The sequence below is a fragment of the Scaptodrosophila lebanonensis genome, unplaced genomic scaffold (assembly GCF_003285725.1).
Source record: "Scaptodrosophila lebanonensis strain 11010-0011.00,11010-0021.00 unplaced genomic scaffold, SlebRS2 tig00000053-arrow-pilon, whole genome shotgun sequence".
Lineage (NCBI taxonomy): Eukaryota > Metazoa > Arthropoda > Insecta > Diptera > Drosophilidae > Scaptodrosophila > Scaptodrosophila lebanonensis.
In genome coordinates, this window is record NW_022060548.1 from 3,793,228 (window position 1) to 3,805,591 (window position 12,364).

General features: G+C 36.2%; 1 long non-coding RNA gene across 1 annotated transcript; it reads left to right on the top strand.

The window, feature by feature from the left end:
- Positions 1–6,123: 6,123 nt before the first annotated feature.
- LOC115624323 lies at positions 6,124–6,670 on the top strand. Its single transcript, XR_003995455.1, has 2 exons — positions 6,124–6,374; positions 6,448–6,670. It is a non-coding gene; the product is annotated as an uncharacterized LOC115624323 (long non-coding RNA).
- Positions 6,671–12,364: the final 5,694 nt, after the last annotated feature.

Genomic DNA, 12,364 nt, shown 5'->3' on the forward strand with positions numbered 1-12,364 from the left:
GGCCGTCGGTCGTCACCAAAGAGGCAACTCTAGAGACCCAGCCAGATAGCCAAGTCGCAGCGCACGGAGTTGAATTCAAGCGTGCGGCTATTTTATGTCAAAATAATTGTTAATCCGCAAGGCGCAGCTTTGGAAGCTTCGTCATCGGCATAGCTCTCAGATATATTTACGAGTAGCTGTTGCACTCGAAACGTGACAAGCTTATGAAGATTTATGGAGTTCAGTGCCGGCTGGCGAACGCCAAGCCAGCAAGGCAGCCCAGCCAGCCAACCAGCCAGCCAGTGTCGCCTTCCTTCATCGACTTCTGCTGTTTACTGTCTTCTGTCTCTTGTGCCTGCGCAACCCTATTTTGCGGTCTTCGTTGCCATTTCCATTCTCACGATCGGTGTTCGATCGACAGCTTATCTTAGGCGTACAAATTTTTTCGGTTAATTTAACTTTAAAGTACGTGTCATTGGCAGACGAGGCAAGGCATTGATTTTTAATTTGTTCATTAAAATGCAATCATCACGCCCCACAACGTCGTCGTTGAAGTCGAAATCACAGTCCAGACATTGACGTCTTTGGTGTTTTTGTGTTTTGTATTTTTTTTAAATGTCTCATTATTTGTTGCAATTTATGCCTCATTTCTTTGCCTTTTTTATCTCTTCTGCATAATTTCCCCTTTTGTTGTTACATTTAATGTTGCCTGCATTATACGAGTATTTACAATTTTAATCAGACATGCATCGTATGTCTGTAACGCAATAAATTCGCATTAACCATTTCAATACATTAAACTGCTCCATTTTTGGGCTGTCGGGAATGCAAATCAGCAGAATGTGGACGGACTTTTAATTTGTGTCGAGCGATTCAAGAGAGAAATAGAACTGTTGGCTATTCTGGGGAAATGATATTTGATTTAAAGTACATAACATTTTATCGAAAAGATTTTGAAACCTATAAATGATTTGTCTACTGAAATTTTAGTTTTTCGTATTCTGTGTTTGTCCAGTATAGCTGTATTATGAATTTGACGAAATACCACATGATTAGTATATATTTTTATTTGTCAGAAAATATTTGCAAACTTTCTCTAATCCTAATCAATTTTCTATGAAAAATATTAACCTATACTTTCTCCAATCATAATCAATTTTCGTTGAAAGATATAAGCCCTTTATCAGTGGATTCTAATATGTTAAATATTGTCAGAAAATATTTGTATACTTTCTACTATCTTAATCAAAAATATATACTTGTTGGATTTTAATAAAATAAATAATTTCATTAATCTTGATATTCAATTTTAAATATATTTATATCTTTTAAATCCTTCCTCTTTTGAAAGGATAACTGAATTTAATTAACTTTTTAAGGCCAAATAAATGACAGTTGTGTGCAAAACAGCATCTTGGCAGCCCTTAATTCTTTTGATTCATTCGTCTGCTCCATTGGAGTTTTTTATTAGACTTAACACTTACTGACCCAGCTGCCATAAATCCTGCTGGAACCTTCTGCTCATTAGCCATGCATAGATTCAGGAAACACACATGTTTGACATTATCGAACCGCAACATCCTCTACAACTGCTTCTGCCATATCCACCTACAATATGAATTCCCTACGCACAAGGCAGTGGCAACAAAAATTGAATGCTAAACAACATGTTGCATGCAGCAGCAGAGAGAGAGGAACAGTGCAGGAACAGTGCCAGGGACAGCCGTAAAAATGGAAATGAATTCAAAATACAGTCGAGAGCAGTTGTGATTTCGTTGTTGTTGTTGTTGTTCTTGTTGCTTTACGGAGACAACTGTTGCACAGACTGCTGTTATTTCCGTTTTCTCTTCTTTCATTGTCGGTTTTGTTTTGATTCTGCGACTGCGTCTGCCACTGCCTCTGCCACTGCCACTGCCACTGCGACTGCTTACTTCCGCATCCCCATTTGTTGTTTTTGTTGTGAGCCTGTAGTTCAGTTTTTGCGCATCTGTCGCCATGACAGGTACAGTGAAAACAACAACTTGCTTGTTCGAGCATTTCCTCTATTTGGGCAGACCGGAAGCGTTTATGTCTTTTGTAACTAATCGTTAGGGATCACAGATTTCGGCAAATTACAACTAGGCGGGTGGTTAATGTGCACGAATACTGTTCCCAAAATATCAGTTACAGGTTTTTCCGGCAGTTCAAAGGTTGGCCTTTTACCAAATTTGCATAGTTTGGCCCGAACCGGAAGTGCTTGCTCTTTTGCTCTATTCATTGTTTGCCAAAAGATTGAAAATTGATCTGCCAAGTCATGTTGTTTTTCATTTATTGAATATGGTAATGAGATTTCTTGAGGCTACTGAGAGGGAATATGTCAATGAAAAACAACAACAAACCAAACCACACAGGAAAAAAGAAATGAAATAATGATCTGGAATTTATCAAAAATGAAGGGGTGCTTTTTTTTACTGAGACTAGTGTGGTGTTTTGTGAAATACGTACTTGTGAGATTTTCTCAAACCATTTCCCATAAAAAAAGTTGTCGTGCTATTTAGTTTAACTTCAATGATATCCCTTGAAATGCTTTTTATACAAAAAATATTTCGTATTGCTGAAGTAACCATAGGTAGCCAGTAATAGTCTTTAGTAATCACTTTTTAAGCCATTTATTGAAAACCTGTAATACACTAAAAAAATTCAAAAATTTCATAAATGAAAGTAAGAAAGAATGAAATAAAAGTCATTAAAATATGTCATGCTCAATTAAATGGTAAACCATATATTTTATTATTAAAATGTGGCTTCTTTGTGAATCCTACAGCAATCTATAAAGAGATGACAATTGCATCCACAGCACCCATTTGATTGAGAACGATCTGCATTTGTAATGCCCAAAAGTAAAAGTCCAAGGACCACAGAAATAAACAACTTCATCCTGTCAATTGCACAATTCTTGTCTTTGTAGGGTTTGAAAATTAGCCAAAACATTGAACTTATATAGCCCCGTCACACAGTATGTGTGACGAGACCTTTTAACGCATTATGCATGCAAAATCTGATCATGCGAGCTTTGTAGAAATGCTAATTATAGATGATTTACTTATAAGTTGTACTTATAGAAAAAGTAGAATATAATTCGAGGCCGTTACTTAACGGAGCATCTTAAAACTTATTTTATAACAGAAAAATGGTTTTTATACCCTGTACCCAAAGGGTAAAAGGGAATTTTGGAATTTTGTACTCAGATTTGGCAAATTCCACCATTTAGACATTATGGGCCTGCATGCCAAATTTCATAAGGATAGGTCAATTATGAAGAAAGTTATTGCCATCAACATAATCTCTGCCGAAGCTCTACCCAAACAAACCAAACCACACAGGAAAAAAGAAATGAAATAAATATCTGGAATTTATCAAAAATGAAGGGGTGTTTTTTTTACTGAGACTAGTGTGGTGTTTTGTGAAATACGTACTTGTGAGATTTTCTCAAACCATTTCCCATAAAAAAAGTTGTCGTGCTATTTAGTTTAACTTCAATGATATCCCTTGAAATGCTTTTTATACAAAAAATATTTCGTATTGCTGAAGTAATCATAGGTAGCCAGTAATAGTCTTTAGTAATCACTTTTTAAACCATTTATTGAAAACCAATTTGTATAATGAAATAAATGTTGAATACTAAGAATGTTTCTTGTTCGAAGTACATTTGGTACTTTTTTTTTTTTTGCTGTCAATTATATTTATCAACAAGATAGAGATTGAATGCAAAGTTGATAGAATTAAGTATTGGCGAAGTCCCACAAATAACCACTAGTTATAAGTTATTCTTCAAGTTTTCTATAATAATAAGTATCAGAAGATGCTTCTGAGATATTAAGCCGAAATAAATACTGCATACAAATCTTAAAGTCTTTTTAAATTTCCAAAGTAGCCTCCAGTAACCACCAGTAATTAATTTTATTTTAAATTATCTAGCAAGCGCTTGCTTGAAAATGTTGGACACCTATAAACTCATCAACTTGTGTTACGTAGATTCAATTTTAAGGATAGCCCTACTACGAATAGTTCCCCCTTTTTAAAGCTGGAACACCAACTACAAATCAATCGATTTTAATGCCCTTCTAAACGGCTTCATTTTGTCCAGCAGCCCACACGTAAACAACAAGGAACTTGCGTCCGTCTGGTTGTGGCACAATTGAAATCAAGATAAGCCGTGCAACAGGATAAAGCTGCAGAGTAGCGAGCACATCGGCGTAAACACAGAGAATGGCAACAAAAGCGGCAGCAGCAACAGGCACATGTAGAGGAGAATTATGATATAAATTATACAATGCACATTGCAACATTTTCAGTGCAGCCGGTCCTATGGCCAGGACTCGAAAATCGAGCAGGACAATAGCGTGTACAATAACTATTCTCCACGTACCTGCTAGCCCCTGCCGGTTTTCAACCTGCCGATGCTTATCGTTGGTTTAAAGCGTTTCAAATGAGTCGTCGCCATTACCGCAGTCCTTTTCGTCCTCAACCTCGTGCTCGTCCTCGTTCCTTGCCTGGCCCCAGCATGACGACAAGGTGAAGACTCCGTTTGCCAGCGTGACGTGCGATTAGAGATTAGAGCAGCGTCTGCCCAGACCCAAGGACGATACAAACCGGCCAGTTGACCCCTAAGTTGGTTACGGCTTTCATTTGTATTTTTTTGTGCGGGGTGATTTCTTAAAAAAAAACTATGTCTTGCTGTTAAGACAAATGCCCCTTTGCTGCAATTTCCACGAACACGATGTGTAGTTACAAATGGAATTTCTTTGATTGTTTGGTGATCTTTTAAAGACCATTTTTCAATAATATCGTGATAAAAAAGAATTAATGCTCGCATATTCTGATATATGGGCATATTGTCACATGTCCTTAATGTCTTTTCACAATGGATTTATTTATATGCAAAATCTTATACTATACTACGTATATTTTAGAATTAATTCCGCACCACAATAAGCTCTACAGTAAATAGAACTGCTATACACTAATGGAAATTGAAAATTTTAAGTTTAAAATATTCTTGAATTTAAACTTGAAATAGTTTCGGGAGATTAATTTGAGAACCTAAATCTAAGGACAACAATCTGAAAAGTATGAACAATCATTATTGTATTTACAGCACCGCGGCCCTCGCTCAGAGTTTGTGCTGCCCAAAAATAAAAGTCCAAGTATTAAAGATATACAAAACTTTATCTTGCCAATAGCCGAATTTTTGTTCAAACCTCGAACTTATAGAGCCTCTGATGAATGATGAAATTTGTTAGGTCATTATGCATGCAAAATCTAAACACGAGAACTCCGTTTTCCATTATAATCTCAGATGATTTTCTGCTTTGTTTTGCTTATGGAATCGCCTCTTAATTTCTACAAATGTCAAATTTAGTGATAACCGTTAGTCATACTAGTATATTCCAAAACCTATTTCGTCTGCGCTTAACCATAACTTCCACTAAGAGTCAAACGTTTTCACAGTAATTTCGACTCCAAACTCATAAGTAAGGTAAGAATTTGTTGGTGGTGCAACGCCCAAATGGGGTTGTTAGTTTATTTAAGTTTAAAGCTGCCAATATTTTTTTCTAAAACTTTCTAAAATCACTTAAACACTTTATAAATGTGTGTCCTGTAATACACTAAAAAAATACAAAAATTTCATAAATGAAAGTAAGAAAGAATGAAATAAAAGTCATTAAAATATGTCATGCTCAATTAAATGGTAAACCATATATTTTATTATTAAAATGTGGTTGCTCTGGTAACCTTACAGCAATCTACAGGGTGATGACAACTGCATCCACAGCACAAATTTGATTGAAAAATATCTTCATTTGTAATGCCCAAAAGTAAAAGTCCAAGGACCACAGAAATAAACAACTTCATCCTGTCAATTGCACAATTCTTGTCTTTGTAGGGTTTGAAAATTAGCCAAAACATTGAACTTATATAGCCCCGTCACACAGTATGTGTGACGAGACCTTTTAACGCATTATGCATGCAAAATCTGATCATGCGAGCTTTGTAGAAATGCTAATTATAGATGATTTACTTATAAGTTGTACTTATAGAAAAAGTAGAATATAATTCGAGGCCGTTACTTAACGGAGCATCTTAAAACTTATTTTATAACAGAAAAATGGTTTTTATACCCTTTACCCAAGGGGTAAAAGGGAATTTTGGAATTTTGTACTCAGATTTGGCAAATTCCACCATTTAGACATTATGGGCCTGCATGCCAAATTTCATAAGGATAGGTCAATTATGAAGAAAGTTATTGCCATCAACATAATCTCTGCCGAAGCTCTACCCAAGCTCTTCCGCAGCTGCTGTTGTTGTTCCTGCTTTGACTTATTTCTTTACTGTAAATGTATGCTGTTGAAATTGTATGTATGCATGTGTGGAATATTTTATATTTCTTTCAATTTTCATAACTTTTATTGCCTTCTGTTTTCGTAGATTTTGAAAAGTTTGCCAAACCGTCGAGCTTATATAGCGCCCGTATGTGTGACATGACCTTTTAACGCATTATGCATGCAAAATCTGATCACGTGGACTCTGTTGGAAAGCTAATTATAGATGTACAGATAATTTAAGCCAAATTTAACATTATGGACTTTAATGCTTTTCATTATACATTGAAATATAATTCAACATTATCGCAAGCCTGTGATGGAACTAAGCTAAACTGAAGTAATAGATGCCTAGAACATGCTTTTCTTCTTCTTGTGCTTGAGGTTTAAAGTACTTCCAACACGGATTAGTGTCTTGTTTAGAAAATGGTTTCAACCAGCATATTTTTGTATGAATCTATAGTTGTTCCATGACGATGTTGATGTTGGTCTTTAATTCCTCATAATAACTCATCGTACAATTCTATACATCCTAGTACGTCCATAGATGGCAACTAAACTGACAGACAGCAGACGTCACTATCGCACACCCGCAGGCATCTGCCGACATGATACCTTGAAGGCGTCGGAACAATAGCCAAAAGATTCTTAAGTCGGCGGGCATTGTGCGTGGACAACATCCCATGCTCCGCCAGAAATTGTTCAAGATGCGTGGCACGGGGAACAATGCTCCACAATTTTTACTGTGACGCACTAAAAAACGAGTGAGCGAGTGTGACAGAAAGGTAGAGAGAGCGAGAGAGAGAGAGAGAGAGAGAGAGAGAGAGAGAGACGGAGAGAAAAGACGACAACTAAGCATAAAAAGCGAGCAAGCGGCAGGACGAAATGAAGGACTGATCATGCGTGGTGTTATTTCTGCTTGCAGCCTGTTGAGGAAACATCTGCCCCGCTCAATTTTTTGTTGCTTCAATTCGTGTCTTCTTGGCATTGTTGCTTGTGCTGTTGTTGTTGCTGTAGCTGTAGCTGAGCGTACGCATGCACGCAGGACATTTGGAACAGGATACTTAAAAAAGGCGAAGAGCAACACTAAAAAAAAGAAACGAAGACATAACTAGAAAATAATAAGCAGCAGGCGTTCCAAGACAATTTCTAGCTAGGTAGGCCGCACTATAAGTATGTACATGTGTGTGTACTCGTACTTTTGACTCCAGGACTGGGCAGGACCGGCTGTGTACAGTCTCGAGCTCGAGCGCCTATTAACAATGTCAAGGTCAAGCGCTAAGGAACGCGACGTGTGCCGCCTGCGCGTTTTCTACTCATAGAGCTGGCATTATTTTTTAATAGGAAAAATCTGGCACTTTTAAAAGTGCAGGATATGCGTATCCGCATCCTGCTTTAGTTTAGTTACGTCCTGTGGCATGTGCTACGCCAACGCCAGCTGTCACTAACGATGATCGTGTTGTCCTTTCATTTGGAAGCGTGTCATTATACGCTTTGGCACATTTTTTTTCTCCACATCTTCATCTTCTTGATGAACAACAAAAAGCGACAGAATAGTGAAAAAATAATGTGATATTTTTTAATAGAATTTTTGAAGCATTTTTTAGGCTATTTCCTGTTGCAACTATCAGCTGCTATCCCATACTGCGTATACAGCTTTCAAGCTTTTGACGTCATATGAAATATTGTATGTTTATAAGCCTATTGTCCTGCAGGAGCACCCACATAATGTCCCATTAAACTGAAAGCAGCTGCCGAAGGGCTTAGACATTTTGCCAACAATTTTATACAATTTCTGCACAATTTTTGTGTTCGCTAATCCTTTCGGCAAAAGGTGTTCTCAGCTGACAATTCACTCGCTTGACGACAGGCCTGAAATTCAAAGCAAACATAATCCTTCGTTGCGCACACTCCATAGAGAATATTGTCACATCAATCCTTCTATTGTTTGCAAAATATCGCTTCGCTGTTTACTCAATTCGCAATCCTTTGACGACATTGCATTGAATATCTTTTGTGTTCATTGCGTTCATTTGAAACCCTTTTCAATACACATATGTGGATTAGTTAAAATATTCAATAACTTATGCAAGAAGTTGGAATAACAAAGTGCAGTTGTTTGTCTTTACAGCTTCAGGCTAATTGGATTTTAGACACAAAAGAGATTGGGGTCTTCGTTGTATCAAAAGGAATAGATATACAAATATTTGTAGAGAAGTTGAAGGAAACTGCTCTTTTAAAGTCGAAAGCTAGTTTCGATCAAATGTAGATTATAGTATTGTGTAGTTTTTTGTGTGCTCGAAGCTATTGAGAAATTATAGAGAGATTATAGCAAAATAAAAGGAGACATGGGAACAGAGTAAGCACAATAGAGAGGCTTTTCTCATTCAATCAGAATAGAAAGAGATATTGTAAGTGTTTTACAAAATTTGTTGAAGTAGTTTTAATCTCAGCTAAATGGATTATCTAAATAGACTTCATATAAATAAATCCAATATATAAGTTTTGCGTTTAAGCCGTTTTCGATATAAAGACGTTCCCATTGACGAAAACCATTAACGGAAATATGAAAAATGATTGTACCCTTCTGCTGGATCTACTTCTATGTATGTATATCTAATTTAAATATTTAGAATTAAAATATTAAATACTATCTCTAGCTTTTGTAGTTGCCAAGATCGAAACAATGAGTTTAATAAACACATCGACTCTCGACAGCTCTCAATGATGATTAATGTTTCTAGTTCTTTCAATAAAACCATAATACCCTAGTAAAACGGTGTCCCTGAGACAACGATATGGATACTATGTCTAGTCTCAAAAATATTTTTAAATTAAGAAATAGGCATACGTTGTCTTGCCTCGAGCATAGTTTATTCGACAAGTACTGTAAATTCTTTTAGGTGTTTTCATTTTTAAAAGATATTAAAAACACAGCCATACTAAAACATATCCTATTCAGAATTATTTGGCAACTATCGAATAAAAGTGGTACTGTATTTTGCGAGTATTGGAATTTATAAACTCTTTTACTCTAATTTTTAAATATTGAAATGAACAGGCATTAAAGTACGGCAAAACACTTCCTCTTATGAGGTATAGGTTTATCTAACCCCTCCGAACGAAACCTTTATCATTAATATCAGCTGCATTTTCCAAACACATGCACACCCCCACAACACATACATATAGGAGTTTAAACACTAGTCATAGGGGCGCTGAAACTCAATTAACCCCTTGCCATTAATCTAAATTACCAAACCCGAACAACAGACGCCCTCAATATGCAATTCGCCACAATTTTGCGACAATTTTGACAGAGTTTTTGCAGCTGGAAGCTTGATTCGTCATATCTATGGTTGTCAAGTATGCACCTTTTTCAACTAAGTATGCCAATTGTTGGAAATCTATTGCGCCTGCATGTTTGCGCAAACATGACCTATAAACATACCCTACGGCCCCATCTCTCGCATTGTCACCAAAATTGACAATTTCGCTTTGTAGTCAGAAATCCTTTTTGCCTTTATTTTGATTTCTTGTGCCTTATGTGTGCTTGTGTGTGTGTGTATCTGTGCTCTGTCATTGATCCGCCTTTTGATTAGCAGTTCTTGTATTGTCCGATTGTTGAAGCCTTTCGCCATGGCTTTTGTTTAGATTTTTCTTTTTCTCTCGGTGATATGCCAATAGATAGATAGATAGACAAGAATGAGCGCGAGTTTTGTTTGTCTTATCAAATTGCTCGAATTCTGTTGATTTTTCGACTCGCCATCTGCATAGGCAGTAGTTTAATTTTCTTGAATTTGAATCGAACGTGCTATTCGTGCATCCTTTGGTATATGTCAGCAGCTTCTGAGAAGCCACAGAGGACTCTATTATAAAGCCATTGCGTGCAATAAAAATGCCATAAATCGTGAACACCAATTCACATGCATGCGTGATTTTTCCTACAATTATAAACAGGCGATGTGTGAAGACTCAACTCTAGCATAGCCTCATTATTATGCAATGCTCTCCACCAGTTGTTTATCCTTAGGCCAAAAGACAAGCAAACACATCTGTTCTGGCCACTTCACCATTAACCGAATTCCACTCAATAGGTGAGCGCTCAGTGTGCGAGTTTTCCAGAAACAAACAAGAAAGCAGCATCTTTATGGCTAAAGGTGCAACACGATGCAAAGTACGCACAGTGGCTCGAAAGTAATTTACATTTGGATCTTAAAATGTTTAAAGTTTTGATATAAGACTGCAACTACATTCTTTAAAGACAAATAAGTCTGTTAGAGTATTAGGAACCAACAGAAAATCTTGAGCATTTCTTGAGTTACAAATTTCATGTAGATTTGCTCTAATTTATTTTAATTTTAATCGGAATACGAACAACATATGTTTTTGGGCCAAACGTTATTGTTTTTTGTTTACAGCAGAGTTTAATTTCTTAGCATCATCAGGACAAATAAACGGCTATAATATACCTATAACATATCTATAATCTGTAACATATCCATACATCTGAATAATATTCATCTATCGACACATATTTGGAGCATATAATAATTTATAATTTAATGTAGAACAGAATTTAATGAACATTAAAAACAATATACAATTTTTAATTCCTCGTATTAAGAGCACAGTTTATCTTGTTATTCTCAAATAAATTGGTAATACTTGTATAAAAATGTAACATATTAATACTTCCTTTATATTATCGATATCCAAAATGGATATGAAGATATTTCCTTTCTCTAATCGATTGAAGATTACTTAACCTATTGAGCTTGCTTAAACCAAGCTGTTTTAAAAACTTGTCTTCAAAAAGGACAAATCGGTTCCTTTCTTTAAAAGTGAAATCAAAAATATGAATAGGTCTGTAACTATTTAAAATTTGAAGTACTAGCTTCAAGATCACATATCTTAACAAAAATTAAACAATATTTAAGTGTAGTTGAATGATTTAAAATAACTTTATAGTTTTTGGTGTTAAAATACCTGCAATAAACAAATAAATTAGAAAATATGTACTCATTATATACATTTTTAATAATTCGTTTTAGAATATGCTCGATATTACTACAAAAAATACTATGAACTGTAGAAACTGTTCCATTTGAAACGAAATAATTAAAACTAAATTCTAAACTTTTTAAAAAATTTTAACTTGACTACAAATAGCATCTAATGTTTAACCATGGTCCTTGACTACAAATAGCATCTAATTTTTAACCATTTTCAGTTAAAATAATGAAGAATACCCAATTCATATTTAATTATTTATTGAACCACTGTGCAAGACGCCCACGCTGAGCACAGACACACATTATCCTTGGCAATGGCGAGCAGGTTCAATGCGTGCTGCTATTCAAATGATCGTCTCGGCTTTTTGTTGGGTACGCACTCTGTAGACTTATGTATTTGCTCTATTACTTTGCACTGGTCTGCCTCAGTCCGACCCTATTGTGTATTTGATCCTGTCGCCAGTTGCCGGCTGCCTGTTGCTTCGCCTGCGGTTGGCTGCACACGGCCGAGCCGGCTATTGTTTTAACAGAAATTTTGCAGCTGCTACGCACTTTCTGATATTTGCATATGCGTACACGCACCGTGGGTGTTGGCCCGACCCTCTGAACAATGCCCGACTATTTTACTTTTTACGCTTCACCTGCCCGGACACAATGGCACGTGCTTTGCTGACCTTTGTAGCGTGCAACGCGAAGGACAAACAATGCCAAAGGTCACTTCATTTGAGCCCAAAGCCAGCTCAACTTAGTTACCATGGTACGAGGGCGATTCGTCGTGGGTGTTTTCCACTCAGATTCTATCTATATTCAAATTTTGTACAGCGAGAGCTGAAAGAAACTAATTCGGAATCATGTGATTTAGATAAAAAATCTAAAGCACGGGATATTTGCAAATTTAAGAATACAATTTGTTAGCAGTCGATTCCTAAGAATTCAAGATATGATCAGCTATTTTTCCAGGCAGCTGTTAATCCAGAAATGTTAGCATATTATGAACTTCAAAATCTT